The 14,236-nt window shown below is 43.4% G+C and overlaps 1 pseudogene; it reads left to right on the top strand.

Moving 5' to 3' along the window:
- The first annotated feature begins 6,609 nt into the window (after positions 1-6,609).
- On the top strand, positions 6,610-8,101 carry LOC114904911 (annotated as a pseudogene).
- The last annotated feature ends 6,135 nt before the right edge of the window (positions 8,102-14,236 follow it).

The raw sequence follows: 14,236 nt of genomic DNA, 5'->3' as shown, positions 1-14,236 counted from the left end.
GGAGTACCCTGGCCCAGCCAACCACTACTGCCAGACCTTGGAGTAAGGCCACCCTAGATCAACCAGCCCCAGCTGCCCCACAAGTTGACTGAAGCCACAGGAGTGAGTCCAGAAGAATCATTCAGCTGAGCCCAGCCCACATTGCTGACACACACAGTGGTGAGCAAATAAAAGGGTTGTTGTTTTTAAATCACTGAGTTTGGGGGTGGTTTGTTAACACAGCATTATATAACTGATACACTCATTTAGTGTCTCCATTAGGGCTTGGACTAGGTCTGTTTTGTTTGGTACCTTATTCCCACCGCTTTGATTCATGAATGAATGAACTAACCAGGATCCGTCTGATTCTAAAGCCCATGAGTTTCTGCTCCACCACTTTGCTCCCAGACAAGGTGCTTATCTTGGGACTAGTGGGGTCAAGGATAGAACATGTAATCTAGCCTAGGCCAATCAATGCTTTCTAGTTCACAGTGATTGATTAAGGGATGTATCCGTGACCTAAGCTAATGCAATCAGACTGAGACTCAGGACGTTTACTGAGGATGCTGGGGAAAACACCTTCTCTACCCCAGTCAATATAAAGGAGAAAATATAGTCAGGGATGATTTTCAAAATCAGAACAAGCCGGTGCAGGAAGTAAGGATTTAAAGGCTCCTGGCTATGCTGGGCTTTAACACTTTAGTTGCATTTTAGGGAGGTCCAGGGTGGCTAGGTGTATTACTCAGGGTTCTCCAGAGGAAAAGAACCAATAGAATACATGAATATAGGAAGAGATTTATTATGAGGAATTGGCTCACATGATTATGGAGGTGGAGAAGTCCCATGATCTACCATCTGCAAGCTGGAAAGCCAGAGGTGTAATTCTAGTCTGAGTCCTAAGTACTGAGAATGAGAGAGCCAATACAGTAAATCCCCTACATACGAACCTTCAAGTTGCGAACTTTCAAAGATGCGAACATGTGTTCGCATGTCTAATCACGTAAGTTAGTTCATGTGTCTCTGACATTATCTGTAGAAGTCAGGTACCTAGGCTAACTTTGTTGGATTTACGAACAAATTGGACTTACAAACACGCTCTTGGGATGGAAGTCGTTCATATGTAGGGGACTTACTGTAGTATAAATTCCAGTCCAAGAGCAGGAGAAAACTGATGTCCCAGCTCAAGCAGGCAAGTAGGAAGCAAAAGGGGTGAATTCCTCCTTCCGCCTTCTTTTTGCTCTATTTAGGCCTTCAGTGGATTGGATGACATCCCACCTCCATTGGGTCCACCATTTAAATGCTAATCTCACCTGGAAACACCCATAAATAATGTTTAACCTGGGCACCCCTTGGTCCAGTTAAGTTGAACATAAAATTAACCATCATTGGGCTTCCCTGGTGGCACAGTGGTTGAGAGTCCGCCTGCCGATGCAGAGGACATGGGTTCGTGCCCCGGTCCGGGAAGATCCCACATGCCGCGGAGCGGCTAGGCCCGTGAGCCATGGCTGCTGAGCCTGTGTGTCTGGAACCTGTGCTCCGCAACGGGAGAGGCCACAACAGTGAGAGGCCCGCATATTGCAAAAAAAAAAATTAACCATCACATTAGGGGTTACTCAGATAGCTTGGGATGGTGGCTATTTACCAGTGAGCATAGAAATTTTCCAACATTATAACTATTTGTATCAATGTAACAGCACACTGTTACTCTCAGTGCTGTCAGTTCTGAGAGCTGTTTGATCTGTCTGAGCATGGAGCCAACACCCAGGAAGTGATCCTGAGAAATGTAGAGAAAGAAACCAGGCCTGTTCAGAGCACTTAAGTCCTAGGTAAACCCTTGTCTGATGCTAAAACTACTGCTGATCTTTTTGGTCCCAGGAACACAGAACGTCATTTTGTTTTAGCCAGTAGGGCTGGAGTTTCTGTTGCTTGCAACTGTCCGGATCCTAACTGATAGACCTTTTTTCTGGTAATAAACTCTCTTTGAAGGTCAACCAGATGATCCAATCCAGATATTTTAAAATTAACCCAAGTGTAAACCAGACCAACAGGGGATGAATACCACTTCCTGCAGAGTCACCTTTACTCTGCTGTGCTTCGCAAAAAAAATGCTATGCAAAACTCGGCACTAAGTCTATTGCAAAGCTGGTATTGAAGGGGTGGCTCCCTACTTTACACAGGGTCATTCTGGTCTTTTAACTGTGCCTCACTTAAGCTGTGGATTCATTTTTTACCACATAGACACTATGAAGTATGTAACTAACTAGTTGTCCCTTTTCCCCTTGCCTGCCAGGAAACCCAATACACAAGTACTTGTAGCAAAAGTATAGAATTCCATAGTGGATTTTTTTGTTTGCTTGTTTGTTTTTAATTGTAGCCTTGTTCCTCGTTTAATTTTATGTTCTTATCCTTGTTTTCCCCATCAAGGGGAAAACTTTACTTTTTATTTATATAATCTTGCTGCATTTCATGTATCCCTATGTGGAAATAGGAATTATATATCTAAAAAAAATCACTTTGATTTAGGTTTGATTAAGATGAAAAGACACTACAGGGAAGAGTACTGTTATATCAATTACTTTGAAGTTTAGTAAAGGAAAGTGAAAGGGGATGGAAGAATATTTAAATTCCAGGGATCTCTAGAGCAAAAGGAATCAAGACACCAGAGAGGTGGGAGAAAGCTCCTATTTACATTTTAACCTCTGTCTCATTTACTCCTGAGCAAACTAATACAGAGTTCCTCTTGAGATGGTTATTTAGTGTTAAGCACAGAGTCTCCACACTGGGGAAGCCCTGGAAACAATGTATTATTCATTTAATATATAAAATATTTGTTGAAGGAACTGGAATTTGCTAACTTAGGCTATAAATGAACTAACTACAGGCCCTTCTGTTAGAAAAATCTCAGACCCCTGGGTGTATCTCCTGCTTTTACTGGCTGTGAAAGTTAAAAAAAAAAAAAAAAAAGTGGCTCTAGCAGATTCAAACTCAAACACAACATAGAGCTTGGGTTCTCCAATAATCTTAAACTGATTTAAGACCTTTCTGACCTAATACAAATAAGTAAAAAACAAACTAAAATTAATTAAATAACTATCCTCAGTTGTCATAGAACACGTTGAACAGTAGAGGGAAATGGACACTAAAATCATGAAAGGGGAATCCATGAAGTGCTCTAGAAGGAAGTGTTTTCTGGGGGTTGGACAGGACCTGACAGCAAGGGAAGTGAAGAGAAGGGAAAGGAAAAGGGAGTCAGGGAGGATGAGGTTAGAATGTCAGAATCAGGACAGGGAACGGGAACACTCCAGGTGCTAAGTCCAAAACGCAGCAGTCTGCAGGGAGGTGAACCTTCCAAGTGCCACTTGTACAGAGTGATGCCTTTGAAGTAACAGCTAACATGGCCTCTGTTTTCGTGTGGGGCCCATCTGAAGCATCCCTGGTATTTGAAGAAAAAGATCTCATAATCCCCTATCTTGCATGTGACTTAAATTGGCTGAGCCTCCTTGCTCCCACCTTAAGGTGGGTCTCAATGTGTCACATCCAAAGGAAACACCAATCTTACTTTGAATGTCTTGTTTATGCATTTCCTGGGTTTGGGGTAGGGGACGCAGAGGAGAAATCATCTCTACAAATGTCAGCCAAAATCCTCTTACCCATTTCTACTCCTAGACATCCACTTCTAAAGGCAGCTTCGACTCCTCTGGTTAAGAAAAAACTTTTTTTGAAATTGCAAAACTGGTTCTTTTTTGCATGTGCAATTAGAGAAAGCTAGCTTGTTAAAATACATTCTTTTTTCCCCCAGAATTCTGACCCTGAGGAGCAAGTCCTACTAGGAGAAGCTGATATTCTCTCCCTGTGCCTTGAGACTAGGGTTCTCAGGAACACTTATCTAGACCGCCTCTGATTCCTGAAACTGAGGGGAAAAAAACAGGGAATGAAGCCTTTTACAATTTTTCTTATTCCAACTGTTATTTATAAATGAGTGAGTTTTATATTGTGATATCTGATTCATGACTAAGTTTAGAAAATGAAGCTAGATCTCTTGTTGTGTCTGTCTGGATATGTATATGTGTCTCAGTATGTGTCTTTGGATAATATTTCTGAGGTTAATTTGTAAATTATATGGAATTCCTAAAGATCTGATACGTCCTGGTAAAATGTTATCAGTGATAATTCTAATTATTATCTTAAAGTGTTGTATGTCACAACAGTAACCAAGTTACTTTGTCAATTGCATTGTAATCAGATTTTAAATGTGCCTTCTTAAGTCTTTTGTCATTATAGACACTTACAGTTTCACCCTAATACCTTTGCAAAAATGCTTCCTCTTCAATAAGACTTATAGAAAGGACTTTTGGATTAATACAAGTTTCTGACTTTCAGACCATAATGCTGAACTGGGTAAGAAATGGAAGAATCCTAATGAAAAACCTGATGGCTTCATAAAGCTGTTAACAAAAAGGATTAGTTACATAGGACTGAGTGAACTGACAAATGTGGTTATAATTTTTATGGTTTCTATCTGAAAAATTTACTGGTTTAAATCTGTGTTTTCCAGGTGTAAGGAAAATCTTCCCCTCAAACTAATTATGGCTTACAGTAATTTGGTAAATTACTTTTGCAACCAGAATTGAAACATTTATATTTTCTCTCTCTCTGCTCCCTCCAGAGGTTGGAAACTCTTAGGTTCCCAGCAGCTTTAGCAGATAAATTAGGCTGGCTACCTCACTAACAGGGCCCCTGCACCGGACTGGCCTATAGAGAGGACTGCTGACCTCAAACTCACCTTAAAACAACATTCAAACAGGGGAGAAACTACACTTGCACTAGGAAGAGAAGATGACATCAGAAGCAGACAGCCCAAGATCCTGGACCTGACTTGTATGATCATTTATAATGTTTTCTTGACTTCTTAGACCTCTGCATATGAATCAAATGTTTTCCTATCATGGGTATGATCCTATGCTAGTTTTAAAAATCAGTCCAGTTGTTGGGTTTGTGGCCAATTACCTGTGCCTAGTACTTCTGAGTTTCCTTGCTAGATATCTCCATTCCAAGGCTCTAATTGGTTGGCCCTTAGGAAATTTTTGACAGTGTGGCCACAATATTCTTTAGACTTTATGGAGAAAAAATTAAGTCATGTTCAGGCCACTATTGATATTACTAGATGGGATCCCCTCACCTAACCAATTAATAATACCTGTTCTGACCTTGGCCATAAATATGAATTTTCCTCTATTACTCAAGCTCAATCAGAGCAACAAGCAAAATTTCAGCCAAGGAATAAAACCTCCCACAATTATGGGATGGATTTATGTAGTTAACACTAGGCTATGGTAATTTAAGTTTAAAGGCTCCTCTATGTTGGGGATAATTAAATCATACTAAAGATAGTCAGTCTAGTAACACTAGGAAACTGGGCTGGGTGCCTTATGGACAGTGCCAATATATAATTTCCCTGAAAGATAAGGATTGATAAGATAAAGATAAGTCAGATGACCTGGGAAATATTGGGCCACACCTAATGGAAGTTCTTGGCTTAATTCTTACTTATGAACTTACTAATACTACTAGCTATATATTTTTTTTATATTGTCTGTTTTACAAAATTGTTGTTTCTTACATTACCAAATGTGTGACTGAGCCTCTGATAAAATGATGATATATAGTTCCATATGAGATCAATAATTGTAAGAGTGTAACTCTAGATATGGGAAGAAGCAACAAGAGGGAATATTTTCCTGGACCATAAGAGACTAGTAAGACAGGTGGTCCAGAGACTTTCTGCTGCTTGTAAGGCCTAGTCCAATAATAGTACATTGAGTAGCCTATCAGCAAAATCTTCGCCAGACCTGGGAATGAGCATTCCTGGCACCATGGGACAAAATGGTCATGAAATGCCTCCCAAACCATGGTTAAATTTATAACCACGAGGAGGCCCTGTCACCTACAAATTGGCACTTGCCATTGGCACTTGCCATGTGCCTCTACAAAGATTAAATCAGGAGCCACTGCAGCTGCTGACCTTCAACACCCCCTGAAAGGAGTTCAGGGTGGAGATCAGGAACGAGGCGCTCTGTGCTCTGGGAAAAACTGGCAGAACAAGCCTTCAGATAGTTAGATATTTTCAGGAGAAGATTTTATGAGCCCAAACTCTTGTATCTTCTCGTACCCAGAGAAACACTAACATCATTAACAGTGACATCTGCTTTGGCTATTAAGGAGAGAATTACAATTAAAAGTCAAAATGGAGTAGCTGTGGTTCAGACATCCAAGGAAATAACTAGGTGACACTATGGGTGTGATTTTAGACAAGTTCTTGTATTGCCAAGAAATTGAGTTTTCTGAGCTATGTCAGACTTGGGATGCCACCAGCTATTCTCAAAACAATGTCTGCTGGCAGCTGATAACTGCAACCTTATGTTTTAAAGGTCTCCTCTTGTAACTATTACTCCTCCAACTACTTCTAACTGGGTTTGTTACACCTACATCACGGCCATGCCCAGAAATTCTGATTTAATTGGTCTGGAGTACGGCTCAGGCATCCCATTTTCAAAAGCTCCATCCCTGGGACTTCCCCGATGGTCCAGTGGTTAAGAATCCGCCTTCCGATAGGGACGGTAGCCTTGCCCGGCTACTGCAGCACTAGGGTGTCAGTTGGTCCCGCCCAGAACACTTCAGTTCTGCCCTGCAAGGATATATTTAATAACTGATTGGTGTGTCCCTTTAATACAAGAAAATGGAAACTGAACAGCCAGAGGAAACCCTTCCCAACACCGAAACCAGTGGCGGATTTGATAAACGCCCTGCTAAAGATAGGAAGAGGAACAAGCTTTTAAAAGATCTAGAAACACTGACGAGATGGTTGAATTACTCATTCTGCTGCAGAGCAAGAATGCTGGGGCAGTGATTGGAAAAGGAGGCAAGAATATTAAGGCTCTCCGTACAGACTACAACGCCAGTGTTTCAGTCCCAGACAGCAGTGGCCCCGAGCGCATACTGAACAGTGTTAATATTGAAACAATCGGAGAAATTCTGAAGAAAATCATCCCTACCTTGGAAAAGGGCCTGCAGTTGCCATCACCCACTGCAACCAGCCAGCTCCCGCTCGAATCTGATGCTGTGCAATGCTTAAATTACCAACACTATAAAGGAAGCGACTTTGACTGTGAGTTGAGACTGTTGATTCATCAGAGTCTGGCTGGAGGAATTATTGGCGTCAAAGGTGCTAAAATCAAAGAACTTCGAGAGAACACTCAGACAACAATCAAGCTTTTCCAGGAACGTTGTCCTCAATCCACTGACAGATTCGTTCTTATTGGAGGAAAACCTGATAGGGTTGTAGAGTGCATAAAGATCATCCTTGATCTTATATCAGAGTCTCCCATCAAAGGACATGCTCAGCCTTATGATCCCAAATTTTACGATGAAATCTATGATTATGGTGGTTTTACAATGATGGTCGATGACCGCTGTGGACGTCCCATGGGATTTCCCATGCGGGGAAGAGGTGGTTTTGACAGAATGCCTCCTGGTCAGCGTGGGCATCCCATGCCTCCATCCAGAAGAGATTGTGATGATAGGAGCCCGTCCAGGACCTCCTCCACCTCCTCCTGGACGAGGGGGCTCGGGTGGTGGCAGAGCTCGGAATCTTCCTCTTCCTCCACCACCACCACCTAGAGGAGGAGATCTAATGGCCTATGACAGAAGAGGGAGACCTGGAGACCGTTATGATGGCATGGTTGGTTTCAGTGCTGATGAAACCTGGGACTCTGCAATAGATGCATGGAGCCCATCAGAGTGGCAGATGGCTTATGAACCACAGGGTGGCTCTGGATGTGATTATTCCTATGCTGGAGGTTGTGGCTCATATGGTGATCTTGGCGGACCTATTATTACTACACAAGTAACTATTCCCAAAGATTTGGCTGGATCGATTATTGGCAAAGGTGGTCAGCAGATTAAACAAATCCGTCATGAGTCAGGAGCTTCAATCAAAATTGATGAGCCTTTAGAAGTGTCCGAAGATCAGATCATTACCATTATAGGAACACGGGACCAGATACAGAATGCACAGGATTTGCTGCAGGACAGTGTGAAGCAGTATTCTGGAAAATTTTTCTAAGACTAGTGAAGAACTGAAGGAGTCCTGCATCTTTTTTTTTTTTTTAATCTGCTTCTGTTTAAAAAGCCAACATTCCTCTACCTCGTAGGTGTTCTGAATTTGAGGTGTAGTGAAATCTTTGCTGTTCACCAGATGAAATGTTTTAGTTCCTTACAAACAGGGTTGGGGGTTGGGGGAGGGTACGCAAAAACTAACACTGAAATTTTTAAACAGCGGCAGAGTGAATTTTAATTTTTGTTCATTGTTGGTGGTTTAAAAAAGTCCCCCCATCTAATTATTGTGAACACTTTGCTTTGTGGTTGCTGTAACATCTGGAGGGGTGGGACAGGGAGGAAAAGTAACAATAGTCCATATGTCCCTGGCATCTATTCAGACCAGTGTGCAGAATGTAATGCTTTTTTGTAAGAAACGTTTTATGATTTTTAAAATAAAGTTAGTGAACCTAAAAAAAAAAAATCTGCCTTCCACTGCAGGGGACACAGGTTTGATCCCTGGTTGGGAGACTAAGATCCTACATGCTGGGGCAACTAAGCCCACGTGCCACAACTAGAGAGAAGCCTGCGTGCCACAATAAAGATCCCACGTGCCGCAACTAAGACCCGACGCAGCCAAATAAATAAATAAATATTTTTTAAAAACCCAAAACAAAAAAAACTCCATCTCTGATTCTAGTGTACTTCCAAAATTGTACCCTGGAATTCCCTCCCCCTTCCTGCTTCAGCCTGAGAGTTCCTCCTCTCTCCCCTAGGTATTAGTTTCACCTTGGTTTTCTCTTCCCTCTCTGGGCTGAAAAGTCAGTGAGACTTCTTCCTGAAATAGCAGGAGACAGGTTTGCTCGTATTTCTAGTTAAAGAAAAAAAAATTATATGTATATATACCTGTCACATATCCAACGTTGCAGGGCATGGGATAGATTTAGTCATACACCTCTAGAAGAAAAGGATCTTGGAGAGCATCTGGTCCAGCCACACTCTCTAGTTGAGGAAACTGAGGCCCAGAAAGAGGATGCGACTAGTCCAAGGTCAGACAACGAATGAGGCACAGACCCAGAGACAAAACCCTAGTCTTCTGGTTCCAAGCCATGGTCCTTCCCTTCCCCGCCCCACCTTCACTCTGATTCTGTTCCCTGGGGTGGAAAGTAGAAGACTCCAGGGAAGGATCTGGCTCTTTAAAACCATCTTCCATTTCCAGGAAGAAGGGGGCCTGTTCAGTGAGCAAGAGCCAAACCCCCTGGAGGTGACCTTGGGGGAGGGGAGGGTGCTCTCCAGAGAGATTCTGATGGCTCAAGATAAAGGGGATCTGCAGGGGGAGGGGAGCCAGTCAGCTGAGACTATCACGTGGAAAGCAGAAAGCAGTGAGGCCTGCTTCTAACCACCTACTCACCACCCTGGGTAGGAGGCGGGTGGGGAGAGAAGGGGGGGTGGTGGGAGGGAGAGCTGGCAGGGAGGGGAGGAAGAGGCACGGTGCCAGGACTTGCAGATAAAGAGCCCCCTCCCTACTGCAGAGGCCCTGGGCTGACAGAGGCCTGGAATCTGGGTGAGGGTGAGCTAGGTCGGTGCCCCTCTTCACCCACCCCTAACACCTGCAGATCCTTCCCTCCCTTAAAGGGATGAGTTGAGGGAGGAGATGTGAGCAGGAGGGAACTCGGCCTGGCTGCCAAGCGGCAAGGTTGGGAGAGGGCAGCAGTGCGGTGTCCCGAAAATCACACACAGCATTTGGAATCACGCAGGCGCAGATTCAAATCCCAAATCTGCCACCTCTTTCAACCGCGTGACCCGGAGCAAGTCTCTGAGCTAGGTTCCCTCATAAAATGGGGATAACAATGCCTGGTCCTTGAGAGGATTCTGATACCGTACACATTCATGTACGGTACAGGTGGGGCTCAGAAAATGGAAGGCAGTAGGAGGAAGGGTGGCAGCTGCCTGGGTTCAAATCCCAGCTCCACCCCTTTCCACCTGGCACAGGACTGCCTGGTGCCTATTTCCTCTAATAGAAAGTGGGATGGCTGTAGCATCTACCTGATAGGAGTAAGTGAACTCATAGGCAGACGTGAAAGGCTGAGGACGGGGGGCCTGGCTCAGTGGGTGCTCCAAAGTGTCAGCTTAATTTTGCCGCTGCTGTTGTTCTGTGGTGGGCACAGCCAGCCTGTTGTACCCCTCAGAGACTCTGGACAAGTGCTAGGCCTAGGAGGTTTTCCTATCAATAGAAACATTTATATCACCTGGGAAAAAGGTGTTTGGCCTCGAAATATGAAAGGAAAAGTGCAAAACCAAAACTAGTGAATGCCTTGTGAAGTGTCTACAAAACACTATTACTTTAACTTCCTTAACTGTCTTCGCAAACATTTAATAACATTTGAAATCCATTTATATGTTAGATTTTTTCATTCTACAAGAATCTAAGTGATGACGACTAAGAATCAGAACCAATCGGAATGTGAGTAACTTGTAACCAGATAACTTCAAATGCAAAATTGTAAAAATTATTTTCATAAATCACTGTGATAGAGCTGAAAATGCAAACATTTTCAATCTGTTTCAGAAATATATATAAAGTTTAAGGAAATCAGTAGGAACAATACACTCAAAATTCAGGATGGTAGTTTCCTTTGTAGGGAGGGGAGGGTAGCAGAGAGAGGTACACAGGATATTTCAACTATCCTGGGAACATTTTATTGCTTAAGCTGGTGGTGAGTACCACAGGTTTTTATTATATTATTCTTTATTTTATTTATGAGAAATGTAATAAAATTTTACAATATATTTTTGTAGCAGAAAGAAGAGAAAGAAATGTCCCCACATCATTTCAAATGATTTTAGGGCAAGTTTATATTTAATGTGAAATGTGGAGGCATTTTAATATGCTCTACATAATGTAAGGCAGGGCTAGCAAAAGTGCAAGTCCCCAAGGCCCTACCTCTACCAATGGTCCTCCAGGCCCCAGACCTCTTACCTGGGAATCAGGTGCTCACTGTGGACCCTGCAGAACCCAGCAGGGGTTCAGTTTCTTTATTAAGCATATATCTGTCTATGAAGTACAGATAAGTATATTTCTCCCTATGTACTAATTAGGGAGGTCAGATACATGGAGTTGTGAGAAAGCCAGAGAGTTGCAGAAAAGTAGGAATCACGTATAGGACTGGAGGTCTGAGCAGGCCTGGTGGTCCCCCCTACAAGCAGGTCTAAAGTGGATCCATCTGTGTGTGACAAGGTGCTGGCTCAGCCAAATGGCCTGAGAGGACAGCCTCCTTCACTTCTAGGGAGAGGGAGCGTCTGCCTGGCCCCTGACAATTATAGAGAGATGCTGATAGGCATGCAGGGTAAAGGGCAAACTGTGAGACTTCAAGGCCAGGCCTTGATAGACAGGGAGTCAGAGAGGGGAGGAATGCAGAGTGGGGAAGGGACTCAGTGTTGAGAGAGGGAGAGAAGGGGGTTGTTCATTATCTGCAGTGTAAGCTGGACTCCACAGAGGGTCACCAGGCCCCACCCGGAACCCCGCTCGTTGGAGCTCCCAGGAAAAGGAAAAGGTCTTAAATAAGAATCTGGGAAAGATGCCAACTGTTCTCTGGGTCATTCCTCTGGGATGGATTTGATTTGGGGCCTTGTTTGCCTTGAGATTAGGAGCCAGGGTCCAAGGAAGAGGTTAGCCAGCACCTGATCCCCTTTGGTTATCCTGGATGTGAAAAAGCAAGGTACATTGGTCTCTGTCTGTTCCAGCTCCTGACACAGGGCAACCTGAGTGTAAAACAAACAAACAAACAAAAAACACCCTTGTAAAAAAATGATAAGAGCATTAGGAGCATCTTTTGTTCTAATATTTGGTCTTTGACCTGGTCCCTGACACAGGGCTCCTAAATCCCTTGGAATTTTCTAGGTGATAGGAGTGTCTTTTGTTCTAGTGAGGTGACTCTGGGTGGGCTCTTGATGGGAGCTGGTCGCCAGAGAGATCAAGCCATGATTAGAAGCTTGGAATTTTCAGCCATGCTCCCCATTCTCTAGAGAGGGGAAGGGGGCTGGAAAGGGAGTCAGTAATTGATCATGCCCATGTGAGGAAGCCTCCATAAAATCCCAGTAGTGTGGGGTTTAGGGAGCTTGCAGGTTGGTAAACACATCCATGTACTGGGAGGCTGACATGCTCCAGCTCCACAGGGAGGGAAAATCCTGTGCTCCAGGGAACTCTACTTAATGCTCTGTAGTGACATAAATGGGAAGGAAATCCAAAAAAGAGTAGATATATGTATACATATAGCTGATTCACTTTGCTATACAGCAGAAATTAACACAACATTGTAAAGCAACTATACTCCAATAAAAATTAAAACAACAACACAAAAGACCCAGAGAAAATCCTGTGCTCAGGACCCTTCCAGGCCTCGCCCTGTGTATCTCTTCATCTGGCTGTTTATCTGCATCCTTCATCATAGTCTTTAATAAACTGGGAAACATAAGTGTTTCCCTGAGTTCTGTGAGCTGCTCTAGCAAGTAATCAGATCCAAGGGGGAGGAGGTTGTGGGAACTTTTGATTTGTAGCCAAGTTGGACAGAAGTTGTGCATAACTTGGGGACCTAGTATGTGCCATTGGCATCTGAAGTGGGGGGCCAGTCTCATGGGACTGAGCCCTTAACCTATGGGATCTGACACTCTCTCCAGGTAGATAGTGTCAGAATTGAGTTAAATTGTAGGACACCCAGCTGGTGTCACAGAGAATTGCTTGTTGGGGGAAAAAACCCACACAACTGGTGTCAGAAGTATTCTGAGTGTGGTAGTGGTGTGAGAGGAAAGGAGGAACACAGGAGGTGGACTGAGGTTTTCTCTATTTAAAAGGTTTCCCACAAAACTCTTGTAATCAACCAGCAATGGGAAAGAGGGCTAGTGGTGCAGGCTCAAGGCTGGACTCTGGTGCAGGCTGAAGGCTGGACTCCAGTGCAGCCTCAAATGGGGCAGGCAGCCCAGAGCCTTGGCTAATGACAGGCCACCAGTAAATTAAACCCTGTGGGAATTGTCTTGATTCATGGCACATACAGTCCCTGTCGTCAAGGGTCTAAAGGCCACTGGAGAGAGAAGGTCAGCAAATAGACAACAAAGAATGTTAATACACCGATTACCTTAATTTACTGAAAAGCTATAGGAAACATCATTCTTAGTGGGGAAAATAGGAAGCATCCTTTTTAAAATCCAGATGAGGACAAGGCCCTCTATCATCCTTTCTATTTAGCATTATTCCAGAGGTCACAGTCAGGTCATAAAACGAATGGAAGGATAAGGATTGGAGGGGAGGAAATAAAACTATCCTTGCAAATTATGCAATTGTCTGCATGGAAAGCCAAAAGATGAATCTACAAACAAGTTGTTAGAAATAATAAGAGAATTTAGCAAGATGGCTGTACAAGATCAATAATAAATACATTGTACATTATAATAATAATGGCTAACTTTTATTGAATTAACTATTTCCGGGTGCCACATGCTTTATATTTACTCTGCGCTAAGTGCTTTCTATGGACTGGCTTGAGTCCTTAGAACAACCCTCACTTTAAGAATGAAGAAACTGAGGGTCAGAGAGGTCAAGTGAATTTATCATAGCAACACAGCTGTTGTGGGGTGGAGGCTGGACCGACTCTTGAACTCTCCCTTAACCACAACCACTATCCTACATACTCAAGTGTGCAAATCTCTGACGTCTAGGGTGGGACTCAAGATCTAGGGCCCTTCTCCCATTCTCCATACATCATGAAAGTTTTCATGTGTGAACAGAGAGAAAGAGAGAGAGGAGGAAAGCCCCAGTAAGAACTGAAGTTGAATTCCCCTCCAGCCTATTGGAGTCAGACTTAAGCTGATTTAAAGAAAATAAGGAAGTGTGGTGTTTCTTGCACACCTGTGTTGTAGCTCAAAGTCTCGCATGCCATTCACCTCTTACCTTATTTAATTCTCAAAAGATCTGTGCCTCCATCTTACCAATGAGGAAAGTGAAGGTCCTAGAAATTCAGAGACTTGTTCAAATTCACAGAGCTGGGAAGTGGCACAGCCAGCATTCAATCCTGAGCATGCCCTCCTAACCTCACAACTCTCTAGACTTTTCCAAGGAACTAGAGGGAAAGGCAGGCAGGTGCACAGCATCCCTAAAGTATGTGAGACA

Source organism: Monodon monoceros, unplaced genomic scaffold (genome assembly GCF_005190385.1).
Source record: "Monodon monoceros isolate NGI ecotype Baffin Bay Population unplaced genomic scaffold, NGI_Narwhal_1 Super_Scaffold_21, whole genome shotgun sequence".
NCBI lineage: Eukaryota > Metazoa > Chordata > Mammalia > Artiodactyla > Monodontidae > Monodon > Monodon monoceros.
This window is presented reverse-complemented; position numbering and strand designations above follow the sequence as displayed.